The sequence below is a fragment of the Talpa occidentalis genome, unplaced genomic scaffold (assembly GCF_014898055.3).
Source record: "Talpa occidentalis isolate TD23 unplaced genomic scaffold, MPIMG_talOcc4v2.1 talOcc4.6, whole genome shotgun sequence".
In the NCBI taxonomy this organism is placed as follows: domain Eukaryota; kingdom Metazoa; phylum Chordata; class Mammalia; order Eulipotyphla; family Talpidae; genus Talpa; species Talpa occidentalis.
In genome coordinates this window covers 27,656,791-27,670,883 of record NW_023604972.1, presented here as the reverse complement: position 1 = coordinate 27,670,883, position 14,093 = coordinate 27,656,791, and the positions used below count along the sequence as shown (strand labels likewise).

The window sequence follows — 14,093 nt, the reverse complement described above, 5'->3', positions numbered from 1 at the left end:
TGATTTAAAATAATTGACATTATTCTAGGTTAACTATTTGATTTAAAAAATTTCCTTAGGTTAAATCCTATTCAGATCCCAACATTTTCCTAGGTTGTTCACACCAAATTTAACTGAGTTCTGTTCTGTTGGGTGCTGGCAGTGAACTTGCAGGTGGACTCTGTTCCCACACCTTTGCATCGTTCAGTCTAGTGGCTCATTAGGTGTCTGACATGGCTCTCACAAATAATTAACTGCACTTACTTATGATAGGTAGAAGTTAACAAAAGTACAGGTTGTTTCTATTTCAGAGTGTGAAGTATGTAAGTAGGACCAAAATGACCTAAATGTACAAAAATGTATTCTATTGAACCATCTGAAATTACCAATATTTGATAACTGCTGATTTACAAAAGTAAATTTGGCAATTTCTTATGACTTGACCTACTATTACCTAGTGAAGTGATTAGAAAAGTCACCTCTCTTTCTGAAGCCACTTAAAAGCTGTGCTTGGTAATATGGAGATTTCAGATATACTCACTGGAGTTACTGTAGTAACTCCTACAAGTTCCTCGAAAGCTTTCCAGAACTGCTTGCTGTCAAGGTAGTGTGATGTGGTACCTCTGAACACTGAGAGGGTGGTGAGGGTGTAAGGAAGAGAAAACTAAACATGTTCTCCCTGATTGCAGGTGCTGTTAACTCTCAGTAAATGACCGGGATAATGGGCTGTGGGGCTCTTGTCTTTGACATTGCGGTGATCTTATGGAATGTCTATATATTCTGCAACACAGATTAATTTTTACTAGCCTATTTTTAAGTTAATTGCATTAGCAATGAAAACTAAGAATAGTTTATTTGGCCCCAGCTGTGATAGCCAATAGAGGCAGCCTAGAGTTCTCTATCTTCTTCATTTGCTCTTAGTCTGTTTGTTTAATTGTGGTGCCCTGTTTACCCATTTGTAAAATACAGATGTCAAATAACTCATTGCTGTAGCAGGGTCAGCATTATATTCATTATGGAGCACTTTGAGATGGATGGATGCAATGTAAGTATGGCCTCTAAGAGCAGTTGTGTAAACATCAGATTGTTGCTTCCTTTTCTAAATCCAGTATAGCACATTATAGCCAGGGTGGCTTAAGCTTTCTTAATACCAGTTATGTAATGTGCTCTTCTCTTCTTTTACTAGTCATGGACTCTTTCATATTCTCACAGAAGGCTTTTTATAAGTAAATCCAGTACTAATTTGATCAGGATTGAAAAAATTAATAGGAAGCAGTATTTTTTATCCGTTTATTATGAACAGTCTCTAACATACTCAAGAGTAGACAGACTAGCACAGTGACCCCCCTATGTATCCAGTACCTGGCCCAATAACCCTCCTTCCATTATCTTCAGCAGATTCCTCCCACTCCCATTATCTTGTAGAAACCTTATCATGTCTTTTCAGTCTCCATGCCCAAATGACAAGGAATTCCGGTGAGGTAGAAACTTATGCTATCCCCACACCCCAGGACTTGTTACAGGACTTCCTTGATGTCATCAAGCACAGCCAGTGGAGGAAATGTTGTAAAAAAATATTTTTATATATAGCACATTCTCAGTTGAGGTTGTGCCACAAATGTCTTATATAAATTGATTAACACAAAGTGAATATTCCTATAGAAACATGGTGAAAGCAGCAAGTGGCACCCAGGAGGCTCAGAGAAGCTAATATAATGAGATAATTCTATATATTTCTCTTTGAATATCTTACTGAAAGAAGCACCAATGAGCAATTCATCTTCTACTAGAGACCTCGTTCTATGAAGACCTTGCTCTATGATACACATTTTCTCTTTTTTGCTAGTGTTTTTATAGTGAATCCTTCTCCCTAAGTCCTTACTCTTCCCTCTTCTCCTTAGATCCCAGTGGAAGCAAAAAGAAGGAACTTACCGCAGGGTGGCTGGTTGTCTTCACTGAGTGGGAGGAGGGATGGTGCCTTCTCTTCAGGGCGTCAAGGACGCTGCCATCATCATATGCAGTTTAATATTTTAAAGGTATTGGAAAAGAAACCGCGGTGTGGTTTCCTCTTTAACACTGGAGAGAAATAGAGAAATGCAGGCATACCTTGCTTTATTGTGCTTTGCTTCACTGCACTACACACTTCATTTTTTACAAATTGGAGGTTTGTGGCAACCATGTGTTGAGAAGTCTGGTAGCATTGTTTTTCTAACAGCATATGCTCACTTTATGTTTCTGTGTCAGCTTTAGTTAAGGCATGTTCATTGTTTTGTTTAAACAGCGGATCAACGTTTAATAGACTACAGTTATAGTATAACGATGACTTTTACATGCACTGGGAAACCAAACAGAATGTGTGTGACCCGCTTTATTGCAGTGTTTGCTTTATTGCTGTGGCCTGGTACGGAACCTGCAGTATCTCCAAGCTGTGTCTATGTTATACAAGGTCCAGTGAAAGCTTATTTAAAGAGCAGTACACTAGCAAAGCTCAATTCAGTTTTGAATAACTCATATTTCCAATTCATACTTGAACTCATTCACCTTTACCCTTCGCTAATGTCAGATTGTAACAGGGTTCTGAGCTGAACAGGGAACCTGGAACCTCGGCATTTCCTGGGACCACCCTGTTACAAGATAAAGATTTCTTTTATTTGATGCAAAGTATTTAATTTTTCTAATGATTAGGGAAATGACAACTGTGTTTATGAGATACCAATTTCAACTACTCAAAAAATGAAAAGCACTGATATTCATCAATAGTGAAAATTGCTTAGTCACCCTCTCTTATGGCTGGTAGTTAAATGTTGTAATCTTATCTTTGTAAACTTGTCAAAACTACTATATCAGTTTGCTAGGACTGCCATCACAAAGCTCCACAGATAGGCTGGCTAAACAGAAATTTACTTTCTTATGGTTCTGGAGGTTAAATTCTAAGATCAAGATGTTGGTCGTTTGATTTCTTCTGAGACCCAGAGAGGTTATCTTAGCAGAGGGATTGGTCTGGAAAGAGCCGTGTGGAGGTAAATTTCTAGATAGGCTGTGTGTCTCCCAATGTTTGGCCTTTCCAGAAGTCCAGCCCTGTGTATAAGCATGGGGCAGTTGCCACAACTGCTTCACACACCCCTGAGGCTGTTATTCCTCTGCATTATCACACTGTCTCTTCATTTGTCCATGGCAGGGATATTGGAGGGAGGAAATTGTGCCGCTCCTTGTGCTGCATTTGCACGCTCCTACCACATGCAAATGTGACAGGGCTTGCTGTTGTGTATTTGGATTCCTAGTTGCCACCCACCATCTAACCCAGAAATTGCATTTTCTATCTTGTCCCGTTTGCTATCTATAACTCTTATTCACCAGAAACTCACAAACCTTATCTCCATTAAGTTCCTCTTGATATGACATCTTGTTTGTGTGATTCTAGTTATTTCCTTTTTCATATATAAAGTGTCATTAAAAAAAAAAACCAGATGTGTGAAGTGTCTGTAGGAGAGCTGCAGAACTGACACACATGCACGTACACTCTTTCACACACTCTCTCTCTCTCACACACACACTCACAGCACCTACAGGCACATGGAATTCTGAGTATAGAATCAAAGGATCGCTAATCAATGTAACATTAACCCAAGAATTAAAAGTTAGGTTAAAGGTCCCTTCTTCTCTTTCATTGCTTTAAAAAAAGAGCAAAGAGTTTTGCAGTGATGTTGCCAAAGATTACCATCTCTGTGGTTGAGGGTGAGGTCCCTTGAGAGTAGTTAGGATAACTGTGAATACTGCATCATGACAGTTACTCTGTTAATGGGATACTTGTGCACCAGGACACTTCACAGGAACTGGGCAGAGGAAGCAGGGAATCTTAGGTCCTCAAGACTCTTGCAATACCTGTGCCCATGTGGTATGGTTCAAGTCTGAGAAAGGAGTAGCAAAAATAAAAGCAGTAGAATTCTCAGAAATAGTGTAGTCAAGCAAAAGTGGTGGCTGTGACTGGATATTGTGAAAATAAACCCAAGAAGGCCTCCTTTGCACTTAGCTGCAGCCCCTCCCATTCATTCATGTTTTCATTCATCCATTGACTCTAAGTCATTGGGCACCTGCCATGTGCCAGGTTCTCATGTTCTCATTGCCATTGGTGCTGGGGAGGCCATGGGTATGTCTTTACTCAGCTTCCAGTTGATGACTTTTCTCATGCCTGCCTTAGGGAAGGGGGTAGTTAGAAAGGAAAAACCAGATGGGTAGCACCAGGCACCAGCTTTGGGGGAAGATGTCAAGTGTATTTTATTTCTTAGGAAGAAATTCACACTGACTGAATTGGATGGGAGGATGAGTTATTTCCACATTGAAATAAACTCTCAGGTAGAGCTTTATTTAAATGAGAGCCAATTGCTTGCCTACTTCTGACCCATTGTAAACTGAAGTTACTTGTTTAATCTTTGTACCTATTTTTCACTTTTGTTGGTTTTTGTATGTCTGTGATCTAAACCACTAAATTAGTAGCAAAGAATTTCATAGTTTTCGAGTGTTCCCACACTTTAAGTTCTCTAAAGTCAGCGTTCATATTTTTTCCAAATTTATCATGTCCTTTTGCAATTCATAACCCTCCTTTCATTCCCACTGTCCCTAGGTAATCACTGATCTGTTTTTTTCATGCTACAGATTAGTTTGCACATACTAGAATTCTAGAATAAACAAACTCTGGCAGCATATTATTTTGAAAACTATTCATTTTCTTGTGTTTCTTTTTATTACAGTTAGGTATTTGTTGTATGGATTTATCATTATTTGTTTTAACTTTCATCTATTTATGGATATTTAGGCTGTATTCAGTTTTCAACTGTTACAAATAAATCTGCTATGGAAATTCTTTTACAAGTCCTTGTGTAGATTTTATAGCAAAATTAGAGACCATATGTTAGAAAAGGTTGTGGGATAAATAACCAATGCTGAAAAATTTTAGAAATCTAACTTAAAGGCAAAAGCAGTTATGCTGAATAACTTGTATTAGTGGTTGAGATAGGCCAGGTAATGTGCTGAGTGCTTTTTAAGTATATCGAAGTGGGCCATTGGTCGCAGGTTATTTTAATATCCCCATTTTATAGATGAAGAAATAAAGACTAAAGGAGATTAATTTGCATGGGGTGGTGGAACTGACATTTAAACAAAGGTCTGCCTGATCCTCAAGCCTGTGCTGTCAACCATTATGAAAATTAGACTCTGTGTTAAAACATTAAAATAATACTCAAAATATTATGACATGTTTGACAACTTTAAAAAAAGTCTGTGCAGGCATATTCTAGCAGGAGTCAGTTGCTGTGCATATTATTCTCATAAATTTTCCTGAAGTTTTAGATTTTTGACAAATTCTTATCTAGAAACTTCTGCCTTTATATTTAAAGTGACTCCTTGTACTCTTCTCATAACTTATACCAGCCGGTCTGTCTCTAGTCACAAACACCACCCCCTACTCCTTCGGCAGAGTTCTCAGGTACACAGACATAGCCAGTCCTTTTTTCTTTAGCAATGAAACCATCCTATTGTCTCTTATACTTACAGCTGATGGGAAGATTCAGTAGACCCTGTTTATGGTTATTCTATTTTTTGCCTGAAATTAAAAAAAAATTAATTTCAGTCATTTACATATCTATATTACTTCGGGAGTACATTTTCTCCTTCCACACATGCACCTACTACACGCACCCTCCCCTATCACTCCCATGTCTTGCTATATGTATTTAATTTTTTCTGTGTCTTGCTTTACATTTTAGATAAATACTGGCTCATTAGTCCTGTTAGGGCATCAAAATGATGTACAGCATTATTTCCTACGTAAATTAAAAAGTCTCTGCACGTAGAGAACATCCTGTATTTTAAAATTTTGCTTAAGGAGCTGCTGATACCACACTGGCTTGAAATCCTGGAGTTAGAGAGGAAATTATCTCCCAGCAAGATTCCAAATGAACTGGAAATAACATTTTAGCAGGGATATCGGCAAAAAGAGGGTGCCAAGTTTTTGTTTTGCTTTCATTTTTCATGAAAGCAAAACTAGAATTTTGTCCTTGGGAAAGAGGGGGAATTTTACATTAGAATCACCAAGTTGGAAATGACTTTAAATTTTATTTAATCCACTTCTGCTACCAGAAAGGTCTACATCAAAATTATTCACGGTGTCCACAAGAAAAATGTCCACTCTAGCCTGAAGTTTTCCTTGTTTCTTTTGATTACCATGTCCTGCTGCACTTGAAGCACATTCTTTTATCTCCTTTGTGAGTGGAAAGGGAAATAATCTGCTTTCATGTACAGAACAGGCCTTGGGCTCATTTGAGATTTTTCATAGAATGCATCATTTTCTTTCCTTTTCAAGAATTGATTGGAGCTCTTTGGCTTTTCGGTCTGGACTGCCCATACTTGTAATCATCACCCTTCTTCTTTTTTTTTTTTTATAGAGGCATGTTTTATTTGTTTGTTTGTTTGTTTGTTTGTTTGTTTTGTTTATACATGCACTGGGTACAGTTAGAAGTGCGGGAGGGTGAGAGAATTCACCAGAGCCAGAGCGGGGAGCAGAGCAGGCAGAAGGACCAAAGTACACTGCTGAGGGGAGCAGCGGGCTGCAGGAGAGGTCTGCGCGCCATGTGGGGCCCTCCTCCGGTGGCCGGGGAGCAGCTGGGGATCGAACCGGCGCTGCAGAGGCCATGGGCAGCTTCGCAACCCAGCGCTCAACCGCTGCACCACCGGGGAGGCCCATCATCACCCTTCTTATCCTTCATCTTCACAAATGTCTGGTTGTAAATTCCATTCGGGCAAGACATTCTGTACTTCTTAAACTTTTCATTTCAGTCCTTCAGTATCTGTGCCTCGTAGATGATAGAAAGAAGCAGAATCAATATTTGATGAATGTGGCTAAAAGAAAGAATTATTGCAATGAGGGCCTCCCCGGTGGCGCAGCGGTTGAGCGCTGGGTTGCAAAGCTGCCCGCGGCCTCTGCGGCGCTGGTTCAATCCCCGGCTGCTCCCTGGCCACCAGAGGAGGGTCCCACATGGCGTGCAGACCTCTCCTGCCGCCCGCTGCTCCCCTCAGCAGTGTACTTCGGTCCTTCTGCCTGCTCTGCTCCCCGCTCTGGCTCTGGTGAATTCTCTTACCCTCCCGCGCTTCTGACTGTGCCCAGTGCATGTATAAACAAAACAAACAAACAAATAAATAAATAAAAAAAACAACAACAAAAAAAAAAAAAAAAAAAAGAATTATTGCAATGAAACAGAGTGAATGCTAGCAGCAAGTTTTGGAGCTCTCCAGCTCTGAGGAATGCAAGTTCTAGTAATTTTAAATATCGTGTTCTTAATTTGATGGCAATATTTTATACCTCCCCCAACAATATAATGTGTGCATTATATATAGAAGTCTCTCCGTATCTGAGGGGGTTACATTCAAAGACCCCCTAAAACCATGTATATTACCAAACCCTCTCTCTCTATATATATAGACACACACGTATATATACATCTGTACATACATATATAGATGTTAATCTCTTGCTGTTCCTAATTTATAAATTTAAACTTTATGAAGTTTTAAAACTTTATCACGTTTTAATTTAAACTTTAAACTTTATTAAATACAATTAAAACTTTTTCATGTTTTGGGCCTCCCTGGTGGCGCAGCGCTTGAGCGCTGGGTTGCGAAGCTGCCCGCAGCCTCTGCAGCGCCGGTTCGATCCCCGGCTGCTCCCCGGCCACCCGAGGAGGGTCCCGCATGGCGCGCAGACCTCTCCTGCCGCCCGCTGCTCCCCTCAGCAGTGTACTTAGGTCCTTCTGCCTGCTCTGCTCCCCGCTCTGGCTCTGGTGAATTCTGTCACCCTCCTGCGCTTCTGACTGTACCCAGTGCTTGTATAAATAAATAAATAAATAAATCTTTAAAAAAACCCAAAACAAAACAAAACTTTTTCAAGTATTAATTTATGAATTAGGTACAGTAAGAGATTGACAATAACTAATAATTACAACAATATCCCATAAGTTATATGAATGTGACCTCTCCCTCAAAATACCTTATTTACTTAATACTTTCGAACTGCAGTTGATCGTGGGTAACTGAAACTGGGGAAACAAAACTGGGTGGGGAGTTTGGCTACTGTACACGTTATATATGTTTTTTTTTAAATTTATTTATACAAGCACTGGGTACAATCAGAAGCGCGGGAGGGTGAGAGGATTCACCAGAGCCAAGCGGGGAACAGAATAGGCAGACTGAAGAAGTACTCTGCTGAGGGGAGCAGCGGGCGGCAGGAGAGGTCTGCGCGCCATGTGGGACCCTCGCTGGCGGCCAGGGATCGAACCAGCGCTGCAGAGGCTGCAGGCAGCTTCGCAGCCCAGCGCTCAACTGCTGCGCCACCAGGGGAGGCCCATGTTATGTATGTTTTGTCTGCACTCTCTGGACAGTCTCCTGTCACTAAAGATGCCAGTCAGAATCTCATTTTTGGGTTTGTACTGACTGTTTTTGCCTTTGTGGCCTATTGAGAAGAAAGAGTCTGACTGAACATGAAACTTTCTGGTGGTGCCAAGTGGAGCTCGAGTGATAGGATGACAGCGTGTGTGACAACACAGGGTTCCTAGAGTTGGAACTGATAGATTGGGCAGAAGATGTGTCACATGGCACCCAGAGAGCTGTAGTAACTGTAAGGAAGCACGGACCTGGCCTTGGTAGGGGGGCTCAAGTCCAGTCAGCACCCCACCCACTATATTCAAGGAACGCTGTTCATTTAAATCCTATTTGTTGTCTAGTTGTGTTTAGGTTGAACTTGTGAACTGGCTTTGGTTCTAACAGTTGTGAAGAGTAACAAAAATAAGAAATTTCCACCAAGTTTATGTTTGTATTTAATTCAGTGATATTAAACTATCCAAGTGCATGTGACACTTAAGAATTTAAGATTGGAAATCCTGTCTTTTACTGTGTGGCTTTGGTAAGATATTTATGTTCTCTAGATATTGAACAGTTCTTATAATGTGAGACTATATTGGGGTATCTGTGTAAAGAGGTTAACATAGTGCTAGGCTCATCTTGAGTGCTCAATAATTGTTAGATTATTTTTAGATTATTATTACATAAATTTTTTATTTCTATAATAAGAGTCAAAAATATTGCTGCTTCAGCGGTCTGGAGCCAGGCAAAACCCTTTATGTTTTTGAGAGATCTGTATTCAATTCTGCTCCATCCTCTTTATTTATCTCATCACTCCTGAGATGCTCAGTTTCCTAGTAACTTCTCAGGATTGTAGTGAAGCTAATTAATAGTAAATTCTGCCCTTGGGATGAGATTTCCATGTGCCAGACACTGAATGAAGCACCTATGTGTGTTATCTTTACTCCTGCTGAAAGCTCAGCAAAGTGAGTGATAGTATCCTCCTCTTACAGACGGAGGAACTGAGCAGAGACAGAACATGCCTGAGGTCATATTACTTCTAAGTAGCAAAGTAGAGCCTGGATGCAGGATGTATCTGCCTCCAGAGCCCATGCTTTCTCCTTGAGTTCATATTCATCCAATAAATGTCTTCTGGGGCAGGTAACTTGTGATAGACACATGAGGAATAAAATGTGTGTGTGTGTGTGTGTGTGTGTGTGTGTGTGGTGGGGGAGGTCACCTGTATATTGGAGGTCTCTCACTGTGAGTGATGGAGTTCAGGGTGCCTGGGGATAATGGTGTAGAAGAGGAACTTGAAAAGATGAACAACTGACTTCTCAAATTCACCCGGGACTAGCCCTGGATATTTTTATATGTTTAATTTTTTAAAAATTTGGTTAATTCAGGATTGATATTTTTAAGATACCAGGTGTTCTGGAAATGAAAATAAAACTATCTTTTAAGATTTGCTGGGGGTGTGGAATCTCTATGTCTGACTGCCACGTTGCCCATTCAGTAGATGTGTATTTTTAAGCAAGTTATATTTTATCTCTCTGTCTAGTTTCCACTTTTATGCCAGTTTACAAATGTGTAAAATGGCCATAACTTGCCTCATTTCCAGTCTCTTAAAGTATACAGATGATGTACAAGAGGAGATGTATGTCTCTCTGTCTCTCTCACACACACAACACACACAGAGTGTCAGTCATATTTCTTTGCAGGCTGTCTCAGTGCACATTTAATAAGCATCTACTCAGTGCCAGGCAGTCTTCTCAGCTTAGAGGATTCAAAGATGGGTGAGAGAGGTCTCAGCTTCATTGTGATTTTCAGTCAGTGGGAGGGGGGAAGGCTGCAGAAATAGAAGGGAAGCTTCACATGAAAAAGCAATGACATTGGAGCCTCCCTGGTGACACAGGGTTTACGCACAACACTATGAAGCCATCCACAGCCTCTGCAGCATGAGTTCGATCCCCGGCCGGCCAGGGAGCTTCCCACATGGTGCAGCAGACCTCTCCTGACTCGCTTGCTGCTCCCCTCAGCAGTGTGTTTCACTCAGTCTGCCTGTTCTGCTCCCCACTCTGCCTCTGCTGAATCCTCTCACCCCCCGCACCTCTGGCCTGTACCCCAGTTCCTGTGTCCATAAATAAATAAATCTTTAAAAAAAATGACATTGGACCACAACATTATCAATAATATACAGTATACTTTAGTAATCATGAAGTAATTTTCATAGTGAACACACTTGAAAGACTGAAGGAAGAAAAATCTACCTGTGACATGTCCTGTCTCAATAACACTGGTTAACTAAACAGAGTGTTATAGATTTGGTGTTAAGAGACCGTGTGACTCTTTCAACAACTCTTAGTGTTCTCTGTGTCAAGACTTTAACTCTTCCAAATCTTTCCTTCCTGTTGCGGCCAGAATACGATTCTACTCTATGTACTGATTATGTGTTGTGAAAAACATAATTCTCTGTATCTTAGGTGAAAGCATTCCCAAGTTTGAGCCCCATGATTTCATTTCTCTTCAGATATCGCCACCAGGTTGTTCAATAGTCAAGTCAAATGACATTTCCCAACCTTGCCTTCTGATTCTCTGTCTTATGCTGCATGGTATTAGTGTCTCCTCATAACTCAAATGCAAAATCCCCAAGGCTCCCTTCTTTACAAAATTTTATGGATGCTACCTCTTAATACTCTGACTTCCTCACTTTCCTCATCTTATTTATTGCCATTGTTGGCTTCACAGGCTTGGTTGCCCTCACCTGAGGTGTTGCAGCAGCCTCCTGGCTAGCCTCCCTGTGTCCACCCACTTGTCACACGATCACTGATGATTATCTTTTCAAAAATCCCTCAATATGCTCTACTGGTGGCTCTTATCAAAGGAAGTTCTCCACTCCCAGACATGGATCTTTTGGCTTCTTGCCTCAGAAGCACAGCAGCCAGCAACATGGGAAAGTTAAGATGAAAGGAAGATGGCAGAATCATCAAGTCTGTCAACCTCACAGCCTTCCTGGGCTATAATGCTTGCATGACCCACATTGTTCAGGAGATGGATAGGCCAGGATCCAGGGTGAATAAGACTGCAGTTGAGAAGGCTGTGACCATTGTGGAGACACTACCCAAGGTGTTGGTGGGCATTGTGGGCTATGTGGAAACCCCTTGGGGCCTCTGTTTCCTTTAAGATCATCTATGCTGAGCATATCAGTGATGAGTGCAAAAGACGTTTCAATAAGAACTGACCTAAATCTAAGAAGAAGGCTTTCACCAAATACTGCAAGAAGTGACAGGAGGAAGATGGCAAGAGGCAGCTGGAGAAGGAGTTAGGCAATATGGAGAAGTACTGTTGGGTCATCCTTGTCATCCCCCGCACCAGATGTGCCTGTTGCTTCTGCACCAGAAAAAGGCCCATCTTTTGGAGATCCAGATGCATGGAGGCACGATGGCCTAAAAGCTTACCTGGGCCCCCAAGCAACTGGAGCATCAGGTCGCCATGAACCAAGTGTTTGACCAGGAGAGGATTGATGTCATTGGGGTATCAGGGGCAAGAGCTACAAAGGGGTCACCAGCCTCTGGCACACTGAGAAATTGCCCCGCAAGACCCGCCGAGGGCTACGCAAAGTTGACTGTACCTAGTATCCAGCTGAGTGGTCTTCTCTGTGGCCCTGGCTGGGGAGAAAGGCTATCATCATCACATTGAGATCAACAAGAAGATCTATAAGATTGGGCCACTTAAGAAAACTGAACTGCAAAGGAAGAAGGTGTTTAATGTCACCAACAGTCTGTGCAGCTGGTGAGATCTTAATAGAACTTATTTTCCAATTGGGGGAGAAATACCTTAATGAAGTATTACTTACCTTCCACTTAGAATCCCTTAGGATAAATTTAAATTCCTGCACATGGTCTCTAAGCATCTTCTTAATTTGGTTTCAGATAAACTTTTTGGTGCCATTCCTACACTTCCCCTGACCCATCCTAAACTTCAGCCATAGTGATTTCTTTCTGTTCCCTAAATTAGTGCTTTGCTGCTTTTGCTGAAACTCACTTCTCTACTTTCTCTACTAGAAGTCTCCTACTTATCCTTTAAAAGAACAATTTAAAATATCACTTCCTCCCTGAAACATCCCCAACTTCTGTCCCAGTCACCACCCTATCCATAGGACACCATGATTGCATGTCACCTCGTCATTATTTGATTGTGATTCATCCCCTCTTCCTCTTTACCCACCATATGACTGTGAACAGCCCCTTCCATAGCTTTGGAGCTCTGGCACATAGCACCTTGCTTGGTGTCTTACCCACACTTGCTGGTGGAAAGATGCAATGATGAACAGACAACTTAAATTGAAACTTTCCCTCCAAACTTAGATATTTGAAGTAATAAACCTAAATTTCAGTACAGTACATGAATAGACTACATATCACAGAACATGAACTTAGGGGCAAGACCCCCAACTATACAAGGTATACCCAAGTGTACAAGCTATCCCTAATTTTCCTGTATACTTTGACCTGCACTGACATCTGCGGAGGCAGGTGATGGTGTAGTCGGGTGTCTTGGAAGCAAACCACACTCTGCTGCTCTAGGCTAAGAGAGCTGGTGGGTGATAAAGGACCCCCGAGAGCAGTGTCTCGAAGACTCCATAATGTCAATAGTGATTTTCCTCAGGGTTAGGGGAGTAAGGGTAATCTGATGCTCTGTGCTATTAGTGTTTCCTAAAGTTTCTGCAGTGAACTTGTGTGACTTGTTAATAGGAGGATGGAACCCTGGCACTTTCTTCTTTCCATTAATTGGTGTAGCCCTAGGAGCAAGGGGGAGCTAGCTGACCAGGTCTCTTTGCAACGTGTCCTAGATCCTTTACATACCGTTTCCTACCTCCTGTGCTTTTACAGAGCTGGTTTTGTTTGTTTGTTTTTTGTTTTTGCCACTTTATTTTATGTAGCAAACCAGATACCACACTGTGGGACAGACACTCTTCTGAGCACTTTGCAAATATTATTTTTTTAAAGATTTATTTATTTATACAAGCACTAGGGTACAGGCCAGAGGAGCGGGAGGGTGAGAGAATTCACCAGAGACAGAGCAGGTTGCAGAACAGGCAGAAGGACCGAAAGCACTGCTGAGGGTAGCAGTGGGTGCAACAGGAGAGGTCTGCAGTGCCATGTGGGAATCTCCCTGGCCGGCCAGGAATTGAACCGGCGCTGCAGAGGCTGTGGACAGCTTCACAGTGCTGTGCTCAACCGTCTGCATCACCAGGGGAGGCCCTATGGGCAATGTTTTTGAGAACAGCGTTAGCAGGCTGTGGTGAGGTGGGAGGCAGATTGCAAGTGGTCAAGGAAGAGTGGGTGGAAGGAAATGAAGACTGGGGGTGTATTCAGCTTCTCTTTTAGGAAGAAAAGTAAAGAATTAGGGCAGTAGTAGGCTCAGAAGAAGCCTCTTGGTATGAGTGGGAAAGGCTTGAATGTGCCTGGAGAGTGAAGTCATGTAGAAGAGAATGGCAGGGGAGAATGTCCCTCTCCTATTCTGGCTGCAGATCGGTCCATGCTCAGAATCCTGTTTGTCTGCTCAGGACATGATTCAGGGATTCCGCCACCATTTTGCAACTGGGTGTCCCAGGGTCTAGTGTGCTTAGTTGGGGGCCGGAGATAATGTGTTTAACTTGTCTGAACTACAGTTCCCTCATCTGTTAAATGAGGGGAATTTTGTCAGCATAATTAAAATAACAT

The 14,093-nt window shown here is 41.7% G+C and overlaps 1 protein-coding gene and 1 pseudogene across 1 annotated transcript in view; both read left to right on the top strand.

The window, feature by feature from the left end:
- The window catches only part of TEC (tec protein tyrosine kinase), a 121,880-nt gene that overhangs the window by 74,206 nt on the left and 33,581 nt on the right, over positions 1-14,093 (top strand). The window lies entirely within an intron of this gene.
- Positions 498-12,163, top strand: LOC119261245 (60S ribosomal protein L3-like; annotated as a pseudogene).